The following is a 26700-nucleotide window of genomic DNA, read 5'->3' as shown; positions in this document are numbered from 1 at the left end:
GAAAGTTTTCATTTTTTGAAATAGCTGATTTTCTTGGCTTCCAGAGTTATATGAAAAATGCTTTCCCCGTGTATTAAGAATTAGTGATACAGTTAAATGTAGACGACGATGCCAGGAAAGCTTTTATTTCAGCCGTAAATTAAGGAATCAATCGTTATATCCCTAATAAAATAAAAAAATTATAGTATACCGAGATGATATGACGCGGAAGTAAGAAAATCATTAAGGCGACAGAGAACGTGCCATGCTGCAATGGAATAATTAGTACTAATTTATCTAATACTAATTAATGAATTGAATTAATCCATATAAAAAAATAATTGCCTGAAACCGCTTCGAAGGAATTGCTCAGGAATGCATTCACGGATCTTTTCAGGAAAATAGTTGTTGAGCAGTTACTGAATAAGTCAAAAGTATTTTGGTCATACGTTATCGTGTGAAAAAGTACCATAACTATTTATTGTTTACAATGGATTTTCACAAAGTAAAGCCTGAAACAATCGAGTTTATAGAAAAAAATTGCTTAGAGATTAGGAGATAGTTGGCCAGGTACGATACACTGTTACCAGAGATGTTACTTGTTTTGAGTAACTTCCCAATCTTGCATCTAAGTCTTGTCCGTCAACAGGGATCCAATCCAGATTATCAAGGGTTCAGTGGGTATGTTTATGGTTTGTTTTCCCCTCCAGGCTGTTTTCATTTCATTGAGGCAGAGTGATATGGCTTTTCCGTCGCCATTTGGTATTCCAAATTTTGATTTCTATCCATCCAAGGTGTCGTAAAAGAGTCGTCAACACGGTGAAAATGCACCCTAGCAATTAAAGCCAACCAATTCAGCATACAGTTTCATTATGCATGAGACGTAATGGGACAATACTCCACTACCAGTAAAACCAAGCACGATATCTACTAAACAGAAAATAAAATGGACGTAGTCACAATCAGGAAATCTTTTATATGACGAGGCGCAAAAACTATTTTTGCATGACAAACATCATGGAGGTAACACTCAAAACTTTACTCATCTACAAGAGATAAAGTATCGAGGCTTTGATAACCTGGTGCGTTTGATGGCCAGAGCTATTAATGCTTCTTGTAATGCTTGAAATGTTTAGTAGAGTTCGATAAAGTTATTTTCGTGCTGGAAGTGTCACACATTACGCAGATATCTCATTCATGTTTCATCAAAAAGACTTTTTGAGAAGTCAAATTTCAACTCTATTTAAAAAATAGATATTTCATAATTGAAATTCTCATTTCAGGATAATCGGTGACAATAGGATATATGTTACTCTTTCAGATAAGTTTTTGCTAAGAGAAATATGATTGCTTATATTACTGGGATTTTTAAAATATATTTTTGCACCGAAAACGGTCGTTTTATCTGATTGATTGGTTTAATGAAAATTTAAGTTGAAGTCAATGAAAATTTAAGGTGAAAAATGTAACATGTTGGAAAATTCGATGTTACTTTTTATGCCTCAATATTTCGAATTCATCTTTAGACACGCTTCGGTATTCCTATGGTAACTTTTCTTCAGCGTAATTGTCGGTGCTTAATCAGTATAAAAATAACAAATCAGGTCGTCTCTAAGGCTTATTTATCAAATTTTGTAATCAATATGGTTAATTAGTGAACTACTTTAGCTGTCAAAGTATTTAAAAATTGTACGCATGATAATTTATCCCAAAATTACTTTTAAAATATATTATTGCATTTTTGAAAAAACGTATTAATAATGTGAGGTTGATTATTCAAAAATTTACTAAAACAGATTTATGCCACCGCCACACTGAAGGGCTCTAGTTACCAATATACGATATCTAAACTTAATTTTATATCTCTCTCAAGCTTGTTTTTCTTCATAGGTGAAAATGGTCATAGGTAAAAATGGTCATTTCCCATAGGTGAAAATGGTCAAATTGAATTCTGATTTGGTCTAATTTACATGAACTGAGGACATTCAATGCAGCAGTTACATTTTCCTGCTGAAAATAGCAGTGCTCTAGTTTATAGCAACGCATTACTGACCAACAATTTCGTCCTTGTGATTCGCATTGCAGCCATGAAATCTATAGTTTTTATAGCACCTTCAAACTTGGTAAGCAGCCTAATTTTACGCGAAAATTAAAATTCTACTTTTATCCCACAGTGATATACCTCCTAATCTATGATACGCATACTAGATTATATGAGATCAGAAGAAATAAAATTATGTTATAGAGAAAAAATTAGGGACTCATGTTTGCTGATTCATTTAACCCCCTAAAAATTATAATACCCAACGATACAATAAATAGAAAATAACGGAAAAATATTTTACAATAAGATTCAGTTGCTGATCCGGACTTAAGATAGTGAATTTACTGGAATTACATAGTGAGGTAGAAATTAAATTTCTTTTTTGCTTCGGTGAAAGTCAGCATAAATTAAACCCAATCCATGGATCCTTATGAAGCAAGTAAAAAGAGATAATTGTAGTGGTAGAAAGCGAACGATTGAAAGGTAAAAAAGTCCATCTGGTTCCTTATATCAAGAGTGAACGAACGGTTCCTTAGCATAACTATATTAATTAAAAATGGGATAATACCTAAGATGATAAAGCTAAGGAGCTAAAGAATAAACGAAGCAGGTGCTGAAGCAATATATGTAAATTTGAAAGAGTGCTGAGAGAAGTCCGTTATTTGCGACGAAATATATGGAGGGCTTAGGAGAGTATTATACCGGCGCAGTCCATATCTATACCCCTATCCTATAGTATATCATCAATGGCAGCAGAATAGTTACGGCTTCCGGACTCACAAACCCCATGATCCCTCTGCCTTCTCCGGCTGCTTCCTCACAACAAGCATCAGCCCTAGATGTGGTTCTTTTTCTTTTGGCTTATTCCACTGGGTCGATCAGATTTTGGACCGCGGCCAAGAAGTCTCGTAGTGATTGGGGAGCCGACGTTGACCGTATCCTTGTGTGTCACAGCTCCTGGCCAAAGCGACCCTTGAGGCTTTGTACAGAATGGATGAGGGAGTTCCCGGATAAACCGGAAGGTAGCCTTGGAATGAGAAACTTTATATATATTTTTTTCATTCCTTTTCCTCTCACAGCACTTTTAATCCGGGGTAAAAACTCGTGTGGTCTTTAATATTTCTTTTTAACTCCGCGCGACATCGTTCGGCACCGGAGATTCTTTGCATTTTTTTACCTCAAACAAAAGAACGCTGGTTTTATTTTTTTCGCACGCTATCGTCGTCATCGGCGGCGGGAGAGGGTAATTTTCCCTAGTAAGGGGAAAACCTGGCTGTAAACATTGGGTTTCTTTTCTCGCACGTGCTAAATTGTTTCCGGGAAACCTTTTATGAAGATGATTTTTTAAAAGAGAAGGTCGTGGTAGAAGTGTTTCTATGGAGTGGTGGGTGGGAACTTTGTAACTAAAAAGGAAGCGCAGTGTGTGTGGGGATATAAGAAACTCCACTCATATTTTTCAATCACCATTTTTAACAACACTTCCCCTTTGCAGTTCCAATCCTTTGTCTGTGGGTCGGAGAAACTAGTACGTTGCGGAATTTTCCTTAACTGCTTAAAAAGCTACTTTCCTGATTGATATCTCCTTTGCTTTTACCTCACGCTTTGAGTTTATGACTGTGACGCCGCCGGAATGATTAATTCACGTGCGGGATGGAATTGATGAGGTCAACTCTTTGAACGGAGAGACAAAAAAAAATGAATCGGACGAAAGTTTAAAGGTCGAGAAACGAAAAAGAGGCGAGTTTTCTTTCCAAACTCAAAGGCTTGGAATTTGAGAGATCATGAGAGAGGCACTCTGAAAAGAAAGGTACGATGGGTGAACAAAGTTAAACAAAGTAATGTATAAAATGATAAGAGAGCATTCGTTTGCAGCAGTTTAAAACGGCCCCAGATTTTTTGAAAGGCTATAATAGGACCTAATTAAACTTCTCATGGCCCGATTAAACTCATACTTTATCAAAAACAAGGAAATTCATTTTTCTAATCTGAGTTTCGTACGATTCAAAACTATAATTTAACATTTGTGTGGACATAATTTTCGAACTAAGCTATAGAAGAAATAACTCCACTTGGGTCCATGCTTTATGGTAGGGGTTAATTATTAAATAATAATTGGGTCCAAATAAATTTTTGAAAATTTCATCGCAAAATAAAAATCGCATAGCAACTAAAATACACTATAAGGATCCTTTTCCAAAACGTGACGGCTTTGCACCGATTACTTACTGATATAAATAGATACTGTTTTACGGTATGTTACACGTAGGTACTGTGCTAGTGTTTGATAACGTATCGATTTAGTTTAGCTCCTTCAAAAAGCATTTGGTATGTCTTAAAATTTTTTATCATTAAAAATTATTCTTAATTGACGGTTCGGCCACATATCGTTCTTCTCCAAATAATTATGCATTTATGTATCTATCGAGCTAAGGTTAAGAATATGAATATTAGCTACTTTTTTTCGAGCCATATGGATTTTCTCAATTACTCCATCTTCAGGGTGTCAAATAAATATCTACTGCATACTGAAACCAGAAGAAAGTACCTACACTTTAAATTTCGTCATCACAAATACGTAAATTCTTAGCCTCAGTATTGTTTGAATGCATTACAATGCTCTCAGTGCTAATGATACCGAAGTGATGAGGTAACTGAACGCTTCTATAATAATATCAATAGTGATATGTCTGAGATATTTTATCATGGGTTAACTATGAATCAATTGGTACATGGGGATATAAAAAAAATGATTAGCCTAGTGGGCTGAGCACTTGACACCTGATCGAAGGGTGTCTGGTTCAAAACTTGATGAATCGTTAATCGATATTTTAATATCATATTAATAATATGTAAGTGGTCTCTGTTGATTGGCGTTGACCAACTTTCATACTGTTCCTGTTCCTAAATATCTCATTTTCTAAATTTTCAAGTCCCCCGTCAACAGCACATTAAGGCCTTTAAAACGGGGATATAAACATAAATAAAGCACAGCACAAATATCCACATTTTGGATAGGTTTCAGCTACCCAGGCGGGACTCGAACCCACGACCTTCGGTATGGCAGGTGAGGACTTGACCCCACCGCCACCGGTGATGCTATCATATTACGCTTATTCCCAAGCGTTGGCAATGGATCAGCTGATTTTCGATCCGAAAACTGGGCGTTTCCCATCTCAGGTTGATCTTGCACCCACCTCGCGGCGAGAATGGGATCTTCCGTCCCCAGGGACACTCAAAATTCGTCAGCAAATGCGGCCACCTCCACCGGACCAGGAATGCCAACCATACCCGCAACACACGAACCACTCTCCCTGGCTCCGTAAAACCTAACCCCTTAAAACCGTCAACCTTCCCCCACGCCCCAAAAAGGGAAGAAGCCTTTTCCAGACCCCCCTTCTCACTGTCCTTCCTTCTCTTTCACTTTTCGTGTCTTTCATCCTTTGGCCAATCTTGTGCCAGACTCCTCACTTAAGAGTAGCACGGTTCGTCGCAGCCAAACACATCTACATCTACATAATACCTTGTTATCCACCTACAGAGGTGTTTGGTAGGGAAGAAACCATCACTAACATGCACCAGAGGATTAAAATTTTTCTCCACGAATATGTACTACGCTTATCTTCATATACGCAACGTAAGACAAATAAGCTACAGGATTAATCTGAATCCTACTTATGAAGGAAATTTTCCTATGAAGCAAGAAAACTGTTAGAAATACTTGGAATATTTAGAAGCATGTATTAAGGAATACATAAGTTAGTAATCTACACAACCAATCAACTTACCTATTTCTAAGTTCCAACGCTACCGTTATATGTTCACTGGTATCAGGCTCAACTATATGGAAGTTGATATTCACACATGAAAAGACGGCTTCGTTGACTTCCACTGATTTATTTTCCTGGAACGAAATATTTCGATCTATAGAGGTCATTTTCAAGTACAAAATTTTGAATTATAAGCAAGCATATATATACCCTTCAAGGAGTATATATGCTTGCTTAAAATTCAAATTTTTGTTCTTAAAAATTACCTCTATGGATCGAAACATACATATGGATACATGTCGTACCAAGAAAATAAGTCAGTGGAAGTCAACGAAGTCGTATTTTCCTCCGTGGCTACCAATATAGTCTATTAACGATCGCGGAAAGGAAGAATTTCTTTCCTTTTATTTTTATGATATGATCTACCATAGAATGTTAGCGTTCGTAAGATATGGCTAACTTCGTTGGAAAAATAACTGCTCTTGAATTTACGTAATAGGTATAATTCAATCTACGGTCTGACAGTGATTCCGATCCGAGTTTTTCTAAGAGGTCATTCACATTAACAAGATTGTCTAAACGACTTTTCACATGATTGGCTGCTCTTCGCTGTACACATGTTTACTCTGCATTTATACCAATTCCATGAGGATCTCAAAACTGACAGCGCATTCCACATGGACAAAAATAAGATACGAAACTGTGAAATTACTTTAGAGGAGGCTTTGAGGTGGATCTTTGGGTTGCACCGCCCATTGAGCATATAAATCTAATTACCCACCCACGCACTGGAAGCTTAGAGAATCCACCTCAGAGTAAATTTGATATGCTATTCACTGCATGATTTCAAGTATAGGATTTACATTTGTAAAAAAGGAGACGATAATGCATTTATTGGTATTTCCAAGAATATATTCAAATAATATTACTGCGAATACTAGAACAAGCAATCATTGGAACTCGCATTACCCAGTGGAGTTAGATTAACAAAGCTAAAATAACAGGCCAAGTTTCGTTTCAAAGGTAACCATGAAATGGTGATTGATCTCGATTTTATTGATGATATGCTGAAAATTCGATGAATATGTTCTAAATAGAACACATGAGTAGGTTGTCTATGATTAAATTTTTAAAATGGATGCATTTAAATAAGTTTATCACCTAGTCAAGGCGTCACGTATTAATGCTCATTACAGAACATATGTAGAAAATGGCATAAAATTATTCTTAAGTTACATAAAATATCCTCTCTTTACTCCAGGTCTAAGGAATTTCAGGTATGGGATCAAAGGGATGAAATTTTAGTTGGAATTTTTTAAAATTGTCAACGTTAATGATAGAGAAATGGTACAATTATTGAAGATATGCCACATAAGAGACACCATTCTTTGCAGCAAAAAAATTTATTATAGATCAAAAATTTTGAATAAATTGCAGTTAATGGAACTTAGACAAATCCTCTATCATTGGAAACGGATTTGGAACGGCGCTAAAGGTACGGTAAAACAATTGAGCTCAGAATTCGCACGGGAAGACGCAACTGATAACACTGATTCGCAATGAAGGTGGCAGGGAACTTATGGAAATGACACCGTTTCCTCTAAGCCCCAGTATAGATCGTCCCGGCTGGAATTCATTCGTAAAATGAAACTCATTTCCCGCTGATTCCGCTCCGTAAAGTAGTTCGACTTCCTTGGAGACCTAATTGCTCGAAACGGGAAAATGGCGACTAGGACCACTTTCGAAAAGTTATATTCGCTTCCGCAATGGGGACGGAAACTTCAAAATCCTGCACTATGGAGACAATGAAACGCTAAATTAAGGTCATACATAAGCCCATAAAAATATGGAGATGAAACGATTCTGCCTCGCAAAAACCCGTAACGGGATTGCCAAAGTGGAGTGCAGGAAATCCATTAGAAGGAACTCTTTTTCTCAGTGCTTACGCTAAGTTACCAATCAGCGAAATCCTTGCAACACAAGACTACATAGGCTACAGAGTACCTCACCAGATGGTAAACTTTGGCAGCTGTTTCTTAAACAAATGGACATGGACTCCCTGATTAACAAATGGGGAAAATTTTCTCCTTAAGTTAGTGAGCTTTTTATAAATTGATCATAAAGCAGTCTAATTAATTAATAGCAGCTGATGCAACTTTGTGGAAATCATTTATCGTAGGAATAGATGAAAAAACTTGGCTATTTCCACTTGTAATTTATTGTGACTGACTATGGTTTCGTTGCAGCGTAAAATTGTCAAGATCAACTACACCGTTTACATTTAGTTTTTATTTCTTCTATTCCTACAAAAATTCAGTCAGTTCTGCAATAGCTATGCCTCGTGTTTCCTTCATATTTACGTAGCAGTACGATTTGTTGGGGGAGGGAACCCCCCCCTGGAGAATATGTGAACATTTTTATCTCTAGAAACTACATTTTATTTTATTTCGGCACTTCAAATTACACAATTGGTGAGTCAACGGGAAGCTGTTTTGAAAATAAATATTGAAGAAGTAGAATACATTTTTTAATAGGTTAACTAGAAGCCATCCCAGGTGTTGCTCGAGAAGGGTAACACCCAGAGAGGTGGGAAACTTTGAAATGGGAATTGATCGTTGTGTCCATCCGCTCGTAGACCAAAAATGTCGTGTGAACGCATACCCCAGCAAAAAGGGTTGCACCGGAAGAATTAATAGTTAAGTGTAGTATCCTTTAAGATATGTTCTCTTTGAATGTGTCTTGAGGTTTGCATACCCGGCAGGATGCCCACCCGCTGGTGTTGCATGACGTAGCATAACAAACAGTAATGAGAAAACGGCACAAATAACGCGTTAGAAGCAGTCAAAAGTAGACCTAAGGCGTTTGGCAAGCATGAAATGCACCTACGTACTAACTTTTAGGGAAGTACGCGGTGTAATTTTTGATCCCCAGTCGAGTATCGAATCGCGTTGAAAGGTGCTCGCAAGTATCGAGTTGAGTCTGGCAATTCATGAACTAGGCAATACAGAAATGCATTTTCCATAATTTTCCTATTATTCCAATCCTCGTGTGAATTTTCTATTCGGAATACTTAGCTTGATTTAAAAAGGAAAAGATAATGGGGAACGTTGACGGTGACTGTGCCACAATTAGGAGATGAATGAAAATTAGAGTGTCTTAAACAGTCCCATAAGCACCATTGAAATGAATTTATCTCCAGTATTACGCCGCCAATTTATTGATGTGAGAATCCTTTTTAGTAGAGCCCTGTTTTAACGATTTTACATTTTCAATAAATATTATATCCGTAAATAAACCATATAATTTTTTTGTACTAATACGCCTCCGGAAGACGGTTGGCCGCCGCGGATGACGAAAAGGTATTCGGCTCCCGCGTTTATTACTAGAGTGGATGACTGCTTAGTATACAAAATCTGAAACTCTTAGATCGAGGTATTAGAACGACTTATAGACTTTAAAAACGATATTATTATACGAGTTTCATGATAGCGCCAGCTGTCGTCAGATTTCTGAACTAATTGGCCACGACAGCTCTGTAACCGAAACTACTCGACTCGACTCGACATTTGTAATATTACTCGACTCGACTTTGGTAATAGTACTCGACTCAACATTCGTAATACTGCTCGAATACCTTTCATAATGCTACCACTACTCGACTCGAAGTTTCGAGTACTCGCACATTCCTACTACCTTTTATGGCAATCCGTGGAGCCGTATGGAAACGCATAGCGGACTGACAAACACACATCCGATTTGATATAGACAGATATTTTTACGGCTAAAATTAATTGATTTGTGGCGGGAATGGCACGTGACCTACGTATGGTACTCCTCTTAATTGAAAAGAACAAAATACTAGTTTGTGCACGAACAGTGAACTCACAGAAGCCCTCTACCATTCCGACAAAACCGAAAGCAACCGGAGAGCAGGAGACGGTTTTTGGGAAAGAGGATTACGAGGGGAAAGCCAGCAATGCAAGGGGAGGGGTGAAATGTGGGAGTTAGAGAGGAAGTAAATGGAGAGGAAAGGAGATAAGGGGGTAGGAGGAAAGGGTGGGGGAGACCTCGGTTGCAGAGCGGAAAGGGGAAGGGGTTGCTGCAGGGTAGCGTGGAAGGGGTGGAGCGAGGATTAAGCGAAAGATCGGAAGCGATGCAGGCTTGGCACGGAGGCGGGGCTAATGACGGAGACTTTTGGTCCTTACTAGGAGCACTCTTGGTGGACGCGTCGATTAATTAAGTGCCTCCTTGTGATTTTTTCACTTTGACGCGGTTGGGATGGGAGGAGCAGGTGCTAGGGAGTTTCCCATGTATCCCTTCCAACGTCCTAGACGAGATTGTAACATGGTAGGGTTACATATTAAATTAGGTTATTTTTTCAAAGTAATTTTGAAAAATATCCTTCGGTAGTTCCACAAGAGTTTGATGTGCAAGTGTGCAGATCCGAAAGGAGTTGTTGTTAGCAAGGAGGACACTGACCTTTTGACCAACATCTCTGTAAATTAAAGGAATTTCAATTACAGAATTGCTAAGTGGGCTGAGGAAACGGATACATTTTTATTTTGCCACCCTTTTGTCGTTGAGTATAAAAATGTGTATAAGTTTTTACAAAGTTATCATAGGAAATTAAGAAATCGAATTGGAAATCCGAGTTCTTTTAGAAGGGTTGATAAATCGTATTTTGGTTGGGCTATGGAGTGTGCCGTATCTATTTCTAAATCTATTTCTTTTTTTCCTTATGTTGATCTCGTTTAATTCATGTTAAAATATTTCTTGGAGTGTAGATCAACATATGTTATGCAAAAAAGTTATAGCCAACGTTTCTGTTTATTTTAAACCACCATCATGGCCTAACTTTGTACATATTTATTGATACCAATATGAGCAATGTAAGGGGAGCTTATGTTGGCTATAACTTTTTTGCATAATATATGTTGACCTACACTCCAAGAAATATTTTTACATAAATCTATTTCTTATCATAACATTAAGATTACCCTTTCTTTTATTCGTAGTAAGGCTTTAAAATATGCCTGTAATTGACGGTTAACTCTGTGAATTATCGATTACGACTTTTTCAGTTTGATATATCAAGAATTTTTATTTTATTTATTTATATTTTATTTTATTCTCAAACCACTGGATACAGCTCTTATTGGCCATTTTACACCGGGGTGTTCAACAAATGTAACAAGTAAACGTACACAAACGACCATGCCCTGGACCGGGCAAACCTACCCAGGCGGGACTCGAACCCGCGACCTCTTGTTTGGCAGGCGAGAACGTTACCTCGCCGCCACCGAGGCCGGCGACATTTTACAAAAGTTTAGCTCGTGCAAATCTACATTTATGACGAGGCAAGAGGGATCTGTTGCAAATAAAATAAAGCACGAATCATTAATGTAACTGATTGCTATGTTATTTATTCATGCCATACAATAACAATAAGGGTTGATGATTGGGTTTGTAATTTGGTTAAGATTACCATTTTCCAGATGTTGGTATATATGTTATATTTACTGAAGAAGGTCAGAAAATTATAAAATCATTGTTGAGGATTTATTTTTATGTTCGGGGCTTAAGACAGACTTTTGGTCCTTACTTTGTGCAGTGGTGGTGGACGCGTCGATTAATTAAGTGCGTCCTTGTGATTTTTTTTTTACTTTGACGCAGTTGAGATGGGAGGAGCAGGTGCTTGCGAGTTTCCAATAAATCCCTTCCGACTTCCTAGACGAGATTGTAATGAGCGAGAGTTACATATTGCAGTAAGAAATTTTTTCAAGTATTTCTGAAAAATTTCCTCAAACAGTGCTCTTAAAATTGCTTAATCCACTTCGATTTTTTTAAATCCAAAATACTCTTCCCTTTTAATCGGATTAGGGGTTTAAAATATAGTCCATAAAAAAGGTAAAATAAATCAAATCTTCTTTAGAGCTTTTCCAGTACGAAATAATGAAAATTAATACATCAAATAATGTTACTTAATGCAAATAAACAGCTTTGACGAAACGATCTGCAGTTAGGGCAGCGAAAAATTGTAAAAAAAGAACAAATCCATTATGTTTGAGGTATTATTTATTCATTCTGAAAAGGGTTAGCCCTCCCTACTTGGGTTTTTAAAGCTGTGAAGATGACAATTTTCCAAATTTAGTAAATATTTCAAATTTACAAAAAAAAAGGTCAGGAACTTGTGAAATCGTTTAAGAGAATTTGATGCATTTTTGGAGCTAATGACCAGGCCGAGATAGCTTATCTTTCTGCTTCCTAGGTGACATTGTAATGCGTTATATGAAACTTGATGCAATTGTCAGGTATTCCCCGAAACTTTTTCTGTAGATATCATCAGGATTTTTCGGTGTTAATTTTTTATAGATCGAGATTTAGTTCATTGGTGATCTGTATTAATTATTGATTGCAAATCCTCTTTTCATGAGCTGGGTTTAATACTGCCCAATACGAGATTGTGATTTGTGTGAGCTACTAAACAGAAATTTTTCTTTTATAAATATGTGACATTTATTGTTTTATGGGATTTTATTTTAGGTAAGTTAATGGTATTGGCATATATCGATGGGTAAGTGATTCAATAAAGCGAAGTAGAAAAAATCGCATCCTTAGCACTAGCTTAGTGATTTCTAAATACCGTGCGAAAAGGCTTAAAGATTGAAAATTGGGGAAGGGAAAAAAAACAAAAATATTTACATTTACTGACGAGGGCTTTATAAATTCTCAAATTTAGCATTGTGCACTTATGGTTCTTAGTCTGATGATTCGTTGTGGACGTGTGTATTAAGTGCCGAATGGTATATTTCACTTTGACGTGGGTTTGAAGGGAGAAGCAGGTGTTTTTGAGTTACCTAGGATTTCATCCCAACTTAGTGGACCATACGATGATGCGGAAGAATAACTTCATTTTTTTGGAAATATTTTTCAAGAATCGATGTACAATGTATTCGAGTAGTTGCAATTCCTTATATCGAGAGGTTTTGATTATAACTGCCCTGATGAAGTTTGAAACTCCTCTACTACTACTACTCAACTACTCAAGTATGTTATTTAAATTGCATTGATTTAAAATAATTTTAAAAGGGATAATTTCGATTAAATCAAAAGTTATGATAAAATTGATGGATAGGTGGAAATGAAAACGACAAAGCAATAGATAGAGATATAGGGCTCGTTACGTATCAAAATTTTATTTTGGATTTTTATGTGAAAAGATTTATTACACCAGTATTCGGGTAGATTTAGTTAAAATTTTAATAAAAGGTCATAGTTGAAAAAATACTGATGAGAATTTTGGAAATTCACGGAGCCAATGGCAATAACTTTTGGCCCTTACTCAGAGCCTACGTTGTGGGTTTATCCATTAAGTAATTTGACATTTTTTCACTTTGGACATGTAGCAGCGGTAGCGCTAGCACTTAGTAATAGCGGAAATTTTAGATCTTATAAGTGGCCTAGAGGTTTGTTCTGACGTCCTATGCAGGATGACAATGTGGGAGTTCTTATCTAGATATGTGAAAACTTTTCAGAATGTGTTTTTACGGAATTTAGAGGTTCAGTTTTTTAACTAAAACTACTCAAACTTTAAGAATATATTACAAAATTGGAATCCGTAAAATTACTAATGCGGTTCTAAACTGTCTCGTGTTCCTCCTCCTAGGCTTAATTTCTCGTACTCATTATGGAAAGTAGATTCACTAAACTTATGATTTGGATTTGTAGCTGCTCATCGGTCGAAAAATAGTATAATGTATAAACCTTTCTTCTTAGAGAAGGGTCATAAAATTGCGAGATGAATGACATAGACTTTGGGCTCTTTATCGAAAAACAAAGTATCAACTTGTCGATAAATTAATAGTTAACTTGTATTTTTTTCACCTGCGCTTTTCCAAAATTGTCTGGCTGTCTAATAAGTATTATTTTTATGGAAGTGATAATCAAATTTCTACATAGTTTTTTGCAATCATTTGATGAGGCAATTATTATTTCATTTTCTTTGAGATTTCCTTTAAATACCCACCATAATATTCTCCATCATAACTGTTTTTGTTGGTAAATGTGGGGATAATTTAATTATAAATCCTTTGGTGACTAATTGAATTAAGTCCACTAAATAGGAAACAGGAATTTAGCGATGTGGATGCGATTACATACGTAGCGCAAGCCTATCGCTGTTGGGATTTAGCCCAGGGTTTGCTCTTGGCACCTCCTTCTGTAATAAGCATAATATCTAAGAAATATCGAACTCAATTGATTAAGCATCCTTTAGGCAGTATAATTTTTCTTCCGCGTCAGCAAAAAATAATTCTATGAAATAACATAAGAAACTCATGAAAAATAACCCATATCACAGACATATTGATCTTTCCCCAAACTTTGTTTTTATAAGTTAATGTAGAGCTCATTCCAGGCTAAAACATTTTCAGGGTAGGAAAACCAGGACCATTTCGTTTACCTTTGTCATGATGCACATTTTGTATTTAGGTAAAGGCTTCATCCGTTTTTGATCCCATACCTTTTCGATGATTGGATCAGCGCTATACTCAAGAGTCCACTCACCTAATCATTACTGACATTATCATTTTAATTACAGATCGGTAAGGACTCCTTCCCTACTAATTTAAGCATATATTTCTCTCTCTAGTTATCATAAGAAAAGGATCTTTAATTTAACTAAGCTCCTTCCTTATTTCAAACCACTTTTTGCTCATTTATTTATGAATGTCATCAGTATTTCGTCTCATTTTTAACGTGGCATGAATATTCTGTGTTAAAATTGCTCTTCGGACGTCTAAGTAATTAGTATTGTCAGCCTTGATATTCTACATAATAACAGGATGTTTCCTGCGACCTTATTCTTATCTAACACATTTTGAACGGCATTTATAGTGAAAAAGAAATCTTTTCCCCATTTCCTGGTCTTCCGTTTAGCGACGTCCATCTCCATTATAGATGACATAACTCAATTTCCAGAGAAGTAGCGGCTTCGTCGTTCCATCCAAAAACACGTCTAAGTTCATGAATATTTACATCCCCTTTTACCAAGAAAAGTAGAAATTGTAAAACAGAGAATGGCCGGTAATGACTTTCCCATCTGCCGAAGTGCTTTTAGTCCCTCTTAATGGCGCTTTGTCTAATGCACTGGCGGCGATGCTGTACTTTATACATTTGGGTCAAAGGCTGTGGCTACTAAGCAAAATGAGATTGTCATTTCAGTACTGCAAGTATAACGCATGTTTCATATTCCAGAAGAACATCGCTGGTTAATGACTTATAAAGGACGGTAATAACTACAGGTTGCTCAAATGAATTATTCAAGGTTATTTACTCAACATGACATTCCTAAATGGTAGGCAGAGATAATGAATTATGCTAAAAAATTTTGGGTTTGCTATTTTATTGAAACAGAATCAGAAATTATAATGTTAATGAGAATAGAAAATGTTGATTCTGTGTTACATTTTACCTACCACTCTTCGGAAGCACACGAAAAACGGGTGAATCAAAGGTCATATAAGGACATAATTTATTTAAAGTGACCTTGATTTGAATTAAAATTAGGTACGGTTTCCAAATGAGATGGAAAAATCAATTAGTAAGATGTAATATGCCATTTTATGCAAATTAATCTTATTTTACTACAAAAATGCTGTATCTATCTTTTTTCACGTTCACCTCGCACAGTGGCATTTGGAATGAGAAGTTTTTTCATTAATCGTGTGTTAGATGTCTTTTCATGTATTGCTGGAACTTACCACATAAAGCGTATTTTACTTGCCGCAAAAATTGTTCAAAACACATTTACTTAGGAAATACAAAATTTTATTAGCATTACAACACTCCATTTTCAATGAAACAATTATAGAGAAAATCAGATAGCTTCGTATATATTAATTTTTATGATTTCATCAATTATAAGAAAATATAAAGATTTCGCCGGCCTCGGTGGCGGCAGGGAGAAAAGTCCTCGACTGCAAAATCGAAGGTCGCGGGTTCGAGTCCCGCATGCGTAATTTCCGCTTATCCAGGGCATAGGCGTTTGTGAAAAATGTCCTTCTTTGTTAATTGTTGATTCCCCGCTGTAAAGGCCGTAAATGCGCTGTTTACGGGGTAATTAAAATAAATAAAATAAATTACTTGGAGAGAAATTGCTATTTTATTTTGCTTGATAGGATAAATGGAAAATTCATGGGTAAAGTCAATTCCATGAAATTGTTATCTAAATATTGCATCCTAACGAGCTTCGCGTAATCTCTTTTGATTCCCATAACGAATGTTTGCCGCGCAAATATTAGCGTATTGCCCAGCTTCTTTTAACCATCTGACCGCAAATGCTCTCATTACCAAGGTTTATCCGCAGAGGACGCACCTGGCGGCAGATTAAGGGAATTACCGAAGAGTATTCCGGGTGAAGGATGATGGAGTTTGGGTCGGTATTTGGTCCAGAAATTTCGGGAGATGTTAAAGTTACGCGGAGGATATTTGTGGGCTACCAAACCTCTTTAAAAGGATGCCGAGATCGGATACGAGCTACAGAAGCATGGTTCGCCGACGCGGTGATAAATGTCCTTTGGCGCCACGCTAATTATCATATCATATCCGATTCGAGAAGCGGCAACGTTTTACTCGTTGTCCTCTGAATTTACCCCTGCACCGGTGATAATTTACGACCAATTGCCTCATTTAAGTCTAACTAATGCTACTCTGTTTGCGTCCGGCAACGTTCTGTGAACAGCGGACATGTGTCGATAAGGAATTCAGCTGGTCCAATGGGTGCAGATGGATGCAATAAAGCACATTGCCTGCGAACGGCTAAGAGGAAGATACACATGATAATGAATGACATAATGAAGGCATCTTGTGTGAACCATCAGGCAAAAATTTGGCTAAGGGCGCGATTGAGTGATAAATTTATTTCCGAAAGATAAAAGTATTTATTTTATCCATCCCCATTATTGAAAAAATCTTCATGTTCCATGAGTTTTTATTAAATACTGACTATACTTATGCTAGCAGCGCCGTACATGAATATGCTTTAGAAGGGCTACCCTCCTCCTGGCAATGAAAATGTTTGAAAAATGACATGCCTAGAAATACATTTTACGTCATTCGGAACTTAAAATCTGGATTTCTGTCGTAATTCCTTGGGAAATCAACACAACAAGGACATTAGTATATTATAGAATTTGCACTGCGTTATAATTTATAAAATTTTTCTTTGAGGCTTTTAAGGGGATCAATAAATCTATATTTATAAATCCCTTTCATCCCCCCATAGTTATGCCACTGAATGGAAGAACATTCTGAAAGAATTTCTTGCTCAATCCATTTTCTAAACCGCAAAAATAGCAGTCGTCCGTCAGAAAATATCTGAAACTGAAAATACAACTTTTATTTTACAACCTAAAAATCCTACTGCTAGTCATTGCGATGAGACACATTTAAATGGCGGACTTCTTCAAAGAGGTAGCATTGGCAACAAAATCCTTTTAATATTATATCCATTAAAAAAACTTCATAGCCTAATTAATTTTATTTCATGCAAGGCTTTTTGCTGTGAAATGCCATGCAAAATTTATCCACACCTGTGCTTCCTAAGGTTGATTTTAGGGACATTTAAATGGAGTTCACATAGTTGAAGATATCAATAGCACACATTTTGAAGCTTGAATTACCATCACCCAGGTTAACCATTTACCGCGATAAGGAGTATAATGTAATTACAAAATTTCCCTAATGCGTCATATAAACTACTTTTTGTAGACTCTTAGAGTTTAATTTAATGACCAAAGGATATAAGTTGGAAAGCAACAAGGTCTGAAATGCAAAACAAGAAAAAATTAAGAAAACCATACTTTATTTAATAATGCACACATTATCTCAGAGATAGCAGTTATGTACCCCTACAAGTAATCTCGTTAAAGTTCCACACCAGCTACACTACTTCCTCTTTGGTTAGGCGTTACCATGACCTTCCTGTCTCTGCTTCTATCGCAAAAAAATCGGACCCCTGGAGAGAGTTCGCCTTGAACACCTCATGTTTGCTTCTTTGGCCTCTTAACATTTTAAGTATCACATTTCATAATCTCTTGTAGCTCAATTGGTTTTGAATAAAAAAATTTATTTAGTTTAAAATGGAAAACATCGTTGATAAACCGTAGATAAAATCCTTGTGGCGATATTTACTTTCCATTTTAATTTAAATAATACAAGATGTTAATTACAATTACTTCGAATCAATCCTGATTATAATTGCAACCAGCAAGCGTTTGATTGTTTTGTAAGCATTTTATTGGCCCCTTTCCCATCTAACCAAAAATATGATACTAGCCGAAACCCAACAATACGCAAATTTTCAATACTTCCTTTCCCGAGAAATGATTACGTGTTCTATTTGAACGTCCACTTAGAATTTTCTTACTTCCTTCAACTCTCATTTAACGTTCCTATAAGTGATAAAACCTCAATGGTATGCATGCCCATTCATCATCTTCAATTGCCATATTCACTCAATGCTCCAACCCGAAATTTTGTTGAGAAAGATTAAGGCAGAATTCACCGCTGACTAAGTTAGAGGCAAGGAAAATCACGTTTGGAATTTTGCAAACTTGCTTCCTTCTGATGACACTAAAATAATCAAAAATCAGGCATTTGTAATTTCGTTACATTATTCCTTATTTAATTGACTAATTTTCTATATGGTGAATTACTTTTTGATTTCTCAATTGATGACGTTACTGATAAAATATTTTGCACCAATTTTTAACAGCCCTGGTTTAATCACATGATACCTGATACATAGCACGATTGCATAACTCCCACGCTCTCCGAGTAGTCAAAAACCCTTTTTAATTTTTAGTGCATCAATCATAGTTTTTGGAAAATGCGTGAATGTTTACATCTTATATTATTTTATTTTTATTACCTTAGATCGTGTACTTTTAAAATCATTTTTTAAGAGGTTATCCTTTTACTTAAGTCTTTTTAAGTGGAGTCACCAATGGTCTCAACGGTGCATATTCGCAACCGACATTTAAAAATGTATTTTCTTAGAAATTAAAACTTATATTCAATACTGAATATGCATCATAGAACCACGAAAACATATGCAAGAATCCTTTTTTGTTAATAGTTTAAAATTAGATATAATTTTTGTAGTAGCGTTAACTTTGACGTTGCTGTCTTTGCAACTGTTACTGATAACTAATATATTTGATTTAATGGAAGGAGAAAATTTTCTTGGCATAGTCACTTTTTAAGGCCTCTGAAACACTGTTTAGCGGCGCTCACCAACAGTTTCGCTTCATTGGCTTATTCAAATTTCAGTTTTGCATCCTAAACAGGTGCCCAATTTAAGTTCTGCCTGCAGTACCAAACTCCTGTTCTACCTATAGTGGTCAGTTGGACCTAAACTTCTTAGGCAAAAAAGCATTCGAGTACCTTGACCATATACGACCTTAACTTCAGCGGCGTAACTAGGAAAATACTTTGCGGGACGGGGGGAGATGGAGGAGCTGGGGTGGGATCCCCCAGCGGTATTCCTGCAACGGGGATTCCGGGAAAATTTTTGAAATATGAAATGCCTTAAATTACATCATTTTGGCACTTGAAATTTAACTTTAAGCAAATGTAGTTATTATGTGTCAAAACTAGATGATAGTTGTGAATATATTTTTAGACTCTCTGAATCTTTCAGGGGGAGGGATCTATCCTCTCATCCCCTCCATAGTTACGCCTCTGCTTCCCTGTCTTGACTACGCTCACTATCAGAGCCCCTCGGGAGAGACTTGACCCTTGCCTCGGTTGTCATAGGGCCGTTCCCTTGGTCCGCGGTGTGGATAGTATTCATGTGGCTTGGCGTCTCCGCCAAGAGGCACCGCAGTCGGCCGTCTCGGGTGACGCCCGCTGCAACGCACAGGACTCTAGTTTAGCTTTGATCAATTCTTCCGCTGCCATAGCCTCGTTCCTAATTAAGGTCGTCCATACGGAGCCAAGGGGGGAGGCATGCAACCTTTCGACTGTTGCAGCAGTGACCGACGAGGTACGTCGAGGAAGTAGCGTTATCTCAGCTGGTAATGTGCTCTACTATTTTATGGATTAGGTCAATAAATATATCCTAACCGACATAGGTATCATTATTGCTCAAACATTCCCCACACTGCATTTGATTTATTTCATTATAAAGATAGAGAACCACGTACAACACTGTAGCCATTTTGTAGTGGCCAAGTAACAATACATAAATTAGAGGACAATCAATGAGCAGCATTATCTTAAATGATAATGGTTGCAGTGGCGCAGTGAAGGGTAAACCACGCCCCCAGAAATCAGAGAAATTTTCAAATTTAATCCATTTTACTTAATTGGATAAATATTACTTATAGAAAAGTGTATCGATTAATAAAATACTCCTCAGAAAGACAAAAATACACCATTTTGAACTATTTAGCTTAATAATTTTCAGAAGGAGGGCACCCACACCTCCCGCTTACGCTGGCGAGTATTGCATATCTCCTAGACCCCCCAGTATTAGGTGCGCCTAGACCCCCTTAATTCCTAGCTGCGCGCCTGGTAGCTTGGATTGGTTGATTGTATTATTATGGTGAAATAATGACTTCCTTTCACAGACTTCAATATACGGGTAAAATACGATACATTCACCGCTCACTGAATAAAATAGTCCACAGTATCAAACCCGCTTATCTAGGAGCCCAACAATTAACGTGCGCTCCGCTGGCAGAAACCAGAACTCATACGCTTAACAACGCTGAAGCTTGGAGGTGAGCGTTTGTGTTCCGGCTACCGGCCAGCTTGGCGCGTGTAAATTGCTGGACTCTTAGATGAGCAGGTTATTTAGTGGGCAATCTTTGAGTGCTCGTACAGTGTAGAAATCGAATCATAAGTAATACTAATAATGTCTGCGTCATATGGTAAAAAGGTAAGAAAAATTATACAAAGAACAGTTATTTACGTGCAAATAACTCGATGTTCTCAGCGTAATGTAGTTTCCTTAGATCGAATTGAAATCTCAGGGAAATCAAGCAAACTACATACTTTTAAATAAATCTTTCACTGCTCATGGTCTGAAATCAACAATAGTTCAGACATTGAAACTAGAGAGCTGAACCAAAATCACCTGCATGTCCTCCTCCACTTCAAAATTATTCTATGCCATGATTTAGTCTTAAAACATATATGAAATGCTATCAGTTGAGGTATAAAACCGAAGCTTCAAGACCAATTCTGGCCCATGGGAAACATTTCGGCGTTATATCTGGCGGAGGATGCCACATAAAATATAGTTGAAATTTCCTCCTTACGTCAGGGAAGTCAATTGAAGTGGCTATCTATGGCTCTAATTTCCTAGCCTTTAGAGTATACTAATGGTTTTGGATAGTATCTTTAGCGGCTTATCTGGTTTATAGTTTTAATTGACACGATATATTTATGAAAATGTGAGAAATAAGGCATTTTCCTAAAGGGCAGTAGGTTGAATTGACTGATTAGATTTAATATGTGAAATTATGCTTTTCAATCACCTATTAAAATAAGCCGATGAAATAGCAAATAATAATGACAATGCATGTGGAAAATGGTAAAAAAGTATGTTTGATAATAGTTATCCACTTACAAATAAGTCGATCTCCTTGATGTAATAAATTTTCTGTGGCCAAATTCAAGGCTCAGGGAAATTATACAAACTACATATTCTTATATTATTCTTCTACTTCTCACAGTCTGAAACCATTAGTAGTACACGCAATCAAGATATAGCGCTAAACGTAAATCACCTGAATGTCCTTCTCTTTCAAATTATACCAGTCCATGATTGAGTCTTAAAACATATATTAAACGCCGTCAATCTAGGGAAGAGACCCGGAAATATCCCTGCCATGAAGCAAAAGCATCGCCGTAATATCCAGCATGTTGATCTCTCCATCTGCAAGCTTTATGCAATTTTCCTCTGCATTTTACGCACTGTCTTTCGAGGGATGTAAATGAGTAAAGCATGTTTGCAGTAAGGCTCGATAATGTCTTCATAAATCCTTTGATGGTCCCCATATCCACCGTAAGCCTCCAAGTGGGAACTTCGACAAACCTCTTGTCCTCAAATTGATCGCCTCGCGAATATGTCTTCATGGCGACGACGCCGGCGTTCGCTGCCGCCAAACCCCAAACCCAGCCTCTCCCCTTCCACAGTTTACTCGCGTCCATAAACTCATCCAAGCGAACCAGACACCTTTGAAGTGCACCACCAACGCCTTATCCAAGTGGGAAATCCTTAGCATTGTTTATTGCCGCTATGCCGTCCCGTTTATGCCCGCGGATCGCTGTGTCCCATATTACTTGCTTTACAGATAGGCATATCCATAAACGACCTTTTATTTTAAAGGTTTCCTCGGAAATGGTCCTTGGATTTCTTCCCTACCGATGATGTCCTCTACATACGATCGGGCCGCGGCAAATAACTGCTATTACGAGTCTCGTATATGCCCTTTGAGTGCACGATATTCCACTTTATGTGGGTCATATTGCTCCCAACTTTCCTTTAATTCGAGCGCCAATTGTTCGTCACAGAGTTATAAGAGTAATTATTGTATCATTATTTTCATAAGTAATAGAAGTTCTCCCAGAATATTCCATTAACCGCATTCACCATAATGGAGAATATAATACAATGGAATATTGCGTTGTCGTTGGGAAAGAAACATATCAAGTGTTGATGAGAACAATAATTTGCAAATTATCTCTAAATAATAAAAGGTATTTTAAAGCTAAAAAAAAACCGTGTCTTATATTATTATGAAATGCATCGAGCCTTAAGAATGCATTTTTGTCGTTATATTTTGATATTAATAATACCATACATGATTTATATCTGATTCCCTTGCATTATCATACTGTATAAAACTTAAATTGCTTTACTACTCGTCATTACTTTCAGCATTTCAATTTCACGATGATGCTGATAATTGCCTTAGAATTTATAAATACTCATGCGCAAATGAATATAAAGTTTACATAAAGCTAATACGCTTTTTTTCGTAGTTCATTGATTAGTCGGAAAAAGTCAAATACGATAATAGTCGAGATTTCCATAATTAAGGTTTTATAGTGATTCAAGTATCAAAATATTGTGCTGAAGGATAGCCATTTGCAATGGTACGTTCTTACATTGTATCTCTGATTAAGTATGTGATAAAAGCAAAAAAAAGTAAAAAAGTAATGGCGTTTAATTTTGGGCCATAATTTCCCGAATGTTACTAAGAACGTGCTGTTTTCATTCTAATGTGAATAAATGATTACCAACCTAATTATGAACTAAAAATTATAATTTGAATGAGCAGATATCAAATGCGCTTCATTTACACTTTATTTCATCGAAATAGATTAATTGATTAGCGCTAAATAACATTTCAATCCATATTAGCTCAAACTTTTGCATGGGATGAAACCTTGCTGCCCAGCGGCACTGAGACCATCGATAGCCTACATAATCATAAAATGGATGAATTCCAAATTTTTTACATTCGCTCGATCAGTGGAAAAAAGTGGAGCAGACTGCAGCGAGAGCCAGTATCTCTCTTCCTCTATCCGTTCCCTCTGGCCATGCCGTCGCGTCGGTGCAACCTATCGTAACGCCGTTGAGTCGCCTTCGCGCGAGGAAAAGAAATTGGAGGCCTTACCGCAACGTGTGAGCAGAATGGGCTGCAGAAGCTATGGAAGCAGAGTGCATCAGTGATAGCGGACGAACGTAAAAGAGAGACCTTTAGCAAGAAAAGAGATGCGGAGTGTAACCCCTTTCTCTCCTCCAACACGCGTCTACTTTTTACATCGCCGCAGTAAAACGCCCGCTTTTGTTGGAGGGAGAAGAGCCGCGTCTCAAGAGATAGTAAAATGGTCGAAGAAACTGGGTAAAATATATGCTACTTTATTAAAAAATATCAAATGAACCACGGAGAAGGGAATATGTTGATATCTTTACCAGTAACAACGGCTAGGAAAGTATCCTGCAGGCAAAATGCATTAAGAGAACTTGAGAAATAGCCTAATGGATACATTTTATGTTTCACAAATTCTTTAATTATGATCCCTTATTCTAAACGGTTATTATAAGTTTTGCAAACGCAATTAAACTATACCATCTATCTATATTTGAAAGAATTTCTATACTCATGTATACTAAAAAATATTATTGTCATCGGCCACATGAAAAATGTCTACTTAATAATTACAATTGAAGCATTGATCTTTACCCATAATTCTCAAACATTTGTTGCGTAAGAGAATCTCATTGTGTTTGATGTACACATTCCCCACAGAAGTTAACAAATGGCATAGAAAATGTAAGGTTTCATCGTTGGAAGTGCATCAGTAATGGCAAGAAAACCTAGGCCGAGACCGACGGCAAGAAAAGAGATATGGAGTGAAACGCCCTTTTCCCACACAATGCTGTTCTACTTTTTACATCGCAGCAGTAAAACACCAACCCTAGTTGGAGAACGAGCCGTACCACATGAGATAGGACAATGGTTGAAGAAAAATGGGGAGCATATTTACAATGAGGGTCACAGGTGAGGCTATAACAAATGCATAATTAACGTCTCACCTAGGTACGAGAACTCCGAAAATTTAGGTATCTATAAATGGTCATGTAGTATTTTATAACATAGGTATATAGATAAACAGTATCGATATTCAGTTATTTTAACATGGAACTTTCCTGAGGATATACCAACATGTAGGTTCATATTTTTATTTTATCACCATTAAACCCAAGCTCAATATTTCTGAGGGCTCAGTTGATATGAAAGGAAATAAGAAAGGATCTTTAAATAGACCATCTTTCATTGATAAACTTTCTCTGCTTTTTTATGAAAGATGCTATCAATAACGCAATTTTTTCCTTACATTTTTTCTTTATCCCGGCGTTCACTTCCGTCGATATTCAATTTTGACCTCTATAATTGCAGAAATATCAGTCAGGAGCCGGTGAAACCGATTAAAACCTCCAATCGTTGCGAATGAAAGCTATTGAATGTTATATTTAAACATTTATTATCATTTGCGGATATCAGTTATGTATGTATTGCTCTAAAATAATGCATCTAAAGAGGAATAAATCGGAACTATTTCGAAAAAATGGCAAAAAGGTTGAAAGAAGGGACCTTGACTGAAATTCGCGAAACGATAGCTGCAGCTATCATTTCACGCCAAAGTTAGCGAGGGAGTGGTCGTCAACTCTTCGCCCGCATAGCATAGGTCGTCAACCCTTAGCCCCCATATTACCTCGGGCTAGAATCGGTCCCCAGAAAATATACATAGGTGCCACTCTAGAAAATAACACCTGTCAAAAATTTTTTTGTGACAATTATGTAGCTGAGTTATGCATGTATAGTGTTTTTTGTTACTAATTGCTTATAATTTCGTAAATAATCTACGTGAAAGGTATAAATACATTACGTGTAAATAAATTAATCTCATTCTTGACCAAAATTACCTCACCATTTTCCTTCGTTCCTCGCACTTGTTAAAAGGTTGCAGACTTCTACCTCTAAGGATTTGAAGATACTATGGGGTATTTGGCTTTTTTGTGCAGGTTCTCTTCATTTACGGTCTAATTATAGCTATATTCGGTGAGTTTTGACGAACTAAAACTATATGACGCTTCTTTTTTCACGATATTGTACATATACTAGCTTATTATGGTTTAAGCTGCCTCAGTCTTTGACCAAATCGCTGTAGAAGCGATGGAAGCATTGTTTGAGGTGCATTAGTAATAGTAGGTGATCATAGTGAGGGACCTAAGGCAAGAAAATAGATATCATCTATACGCCCTAATTCACCATAGCAGTCACCTGCTTTTTACATAGCGGTAGTAAAAAATCTGCCCTATTTTGAAGACGAGGAGCGGTATTACGCGAGATAGGAAAATGGTTGAAGAAATATAGGTGAAAGACTACTAGTGATAGTCACCACTCACTGGTGAGTGTTGACTATCTCTAGCAAGTTGTCTTAATTAGTGACGACATTCCAAAATATATTTTGTGGATGGTTAATTAAAAATTGAATTTCACCTAGATAAATATTTTCCCAAGATTCAGTTCATGCACTGAATATAATTATGGAAATACTAAGTATTTTCCTGATTAATTCAGTTAAAACATAGTATTGATGAAATCAAATCATCTCTAAGAAAGAGCTTAAATATGTTAATAATACGGGGGCCTTGACGACCTCGGCAATAAAGGATGATTTCAATACTAACTTTCACGTATAATGATGACTGCAGCTATGGTTTTATTAATCGTAGTTATTTCAGTGACCCTTTTTTCATCTTTTTGCTATTAATTTCGAAATATATACACGTGCGTCTTTAGTTGGTTCACCACTTGCATTATTTTAGCTTTTTAAATATACAAATGCTAAGCAAATACATTGATAATACATGTTTACAATTTCATAAATGTATTTCGGGTAAGTTTTCTCTCATTATGACCTAGAATGCCTGGTAACTTTGACTCCCTTACCCACAGGAATTAAAAGGTTCCCTTTTTAGGCTCCTACCTTGGAGGACTACAAATCCGCATTAAATTAGCTGAATTTTGAAAAACTCTTTTTCTAACATTTGTTTTTCTAACTGATGCACACTTGGTTGATGCATACCCTTTCCTCAGAATTTTTCAAATAGGTAAAAAAAGCGGTGGAAGAAATACTAGACGTGCATAAGAAGTAGCGGGCATATCTAGGGGGATCTCCGGCAAGAAAAGAGACACATTGAGTAACACCCTTCTACCCTCCTAATATCGTTCTACTTTTTGCATGGCGGCAGTAAACCACACGCCCTTGTTGGAGAGAGAGATGCCGCACCTCGTAGATAGAACAAAGGGTGAAGAAAAATGG

The 26700-nt window shown here is 36.8% G+C and overlaps 1 protein-coding gene across 1 annotated transcript in view; it reads left to right on the top strand.

Moving 5' to 3' along the window:
- Window positions 1-26700, top strand: part of LOC124166838 (acetylcholine receptor subunit beta-like 2) — a 227439-nt gene that overhangs the window by 136064 nt on the left and 64675 nt on the right. The gene's annotated exons all lie outside the window — the stretch shown is intronic.

This window comes from Ischnura elegans, chromosome 10 (assembly GCF_921293095.1).
Source record: "Ischnura elegans chromosome 10, ioIscEleg1.1, whole genome shotgun sequence".
NCBI classification, from domain to species: Eukaryota; Metazoa; Arthropoda; class Insecta; order Odonata; family Coenagrionidae; genus Ischnura; species Ischnura elegans.
This window is presented reverse-complemented; position numbering and strand designations above follow the sequence as displayed.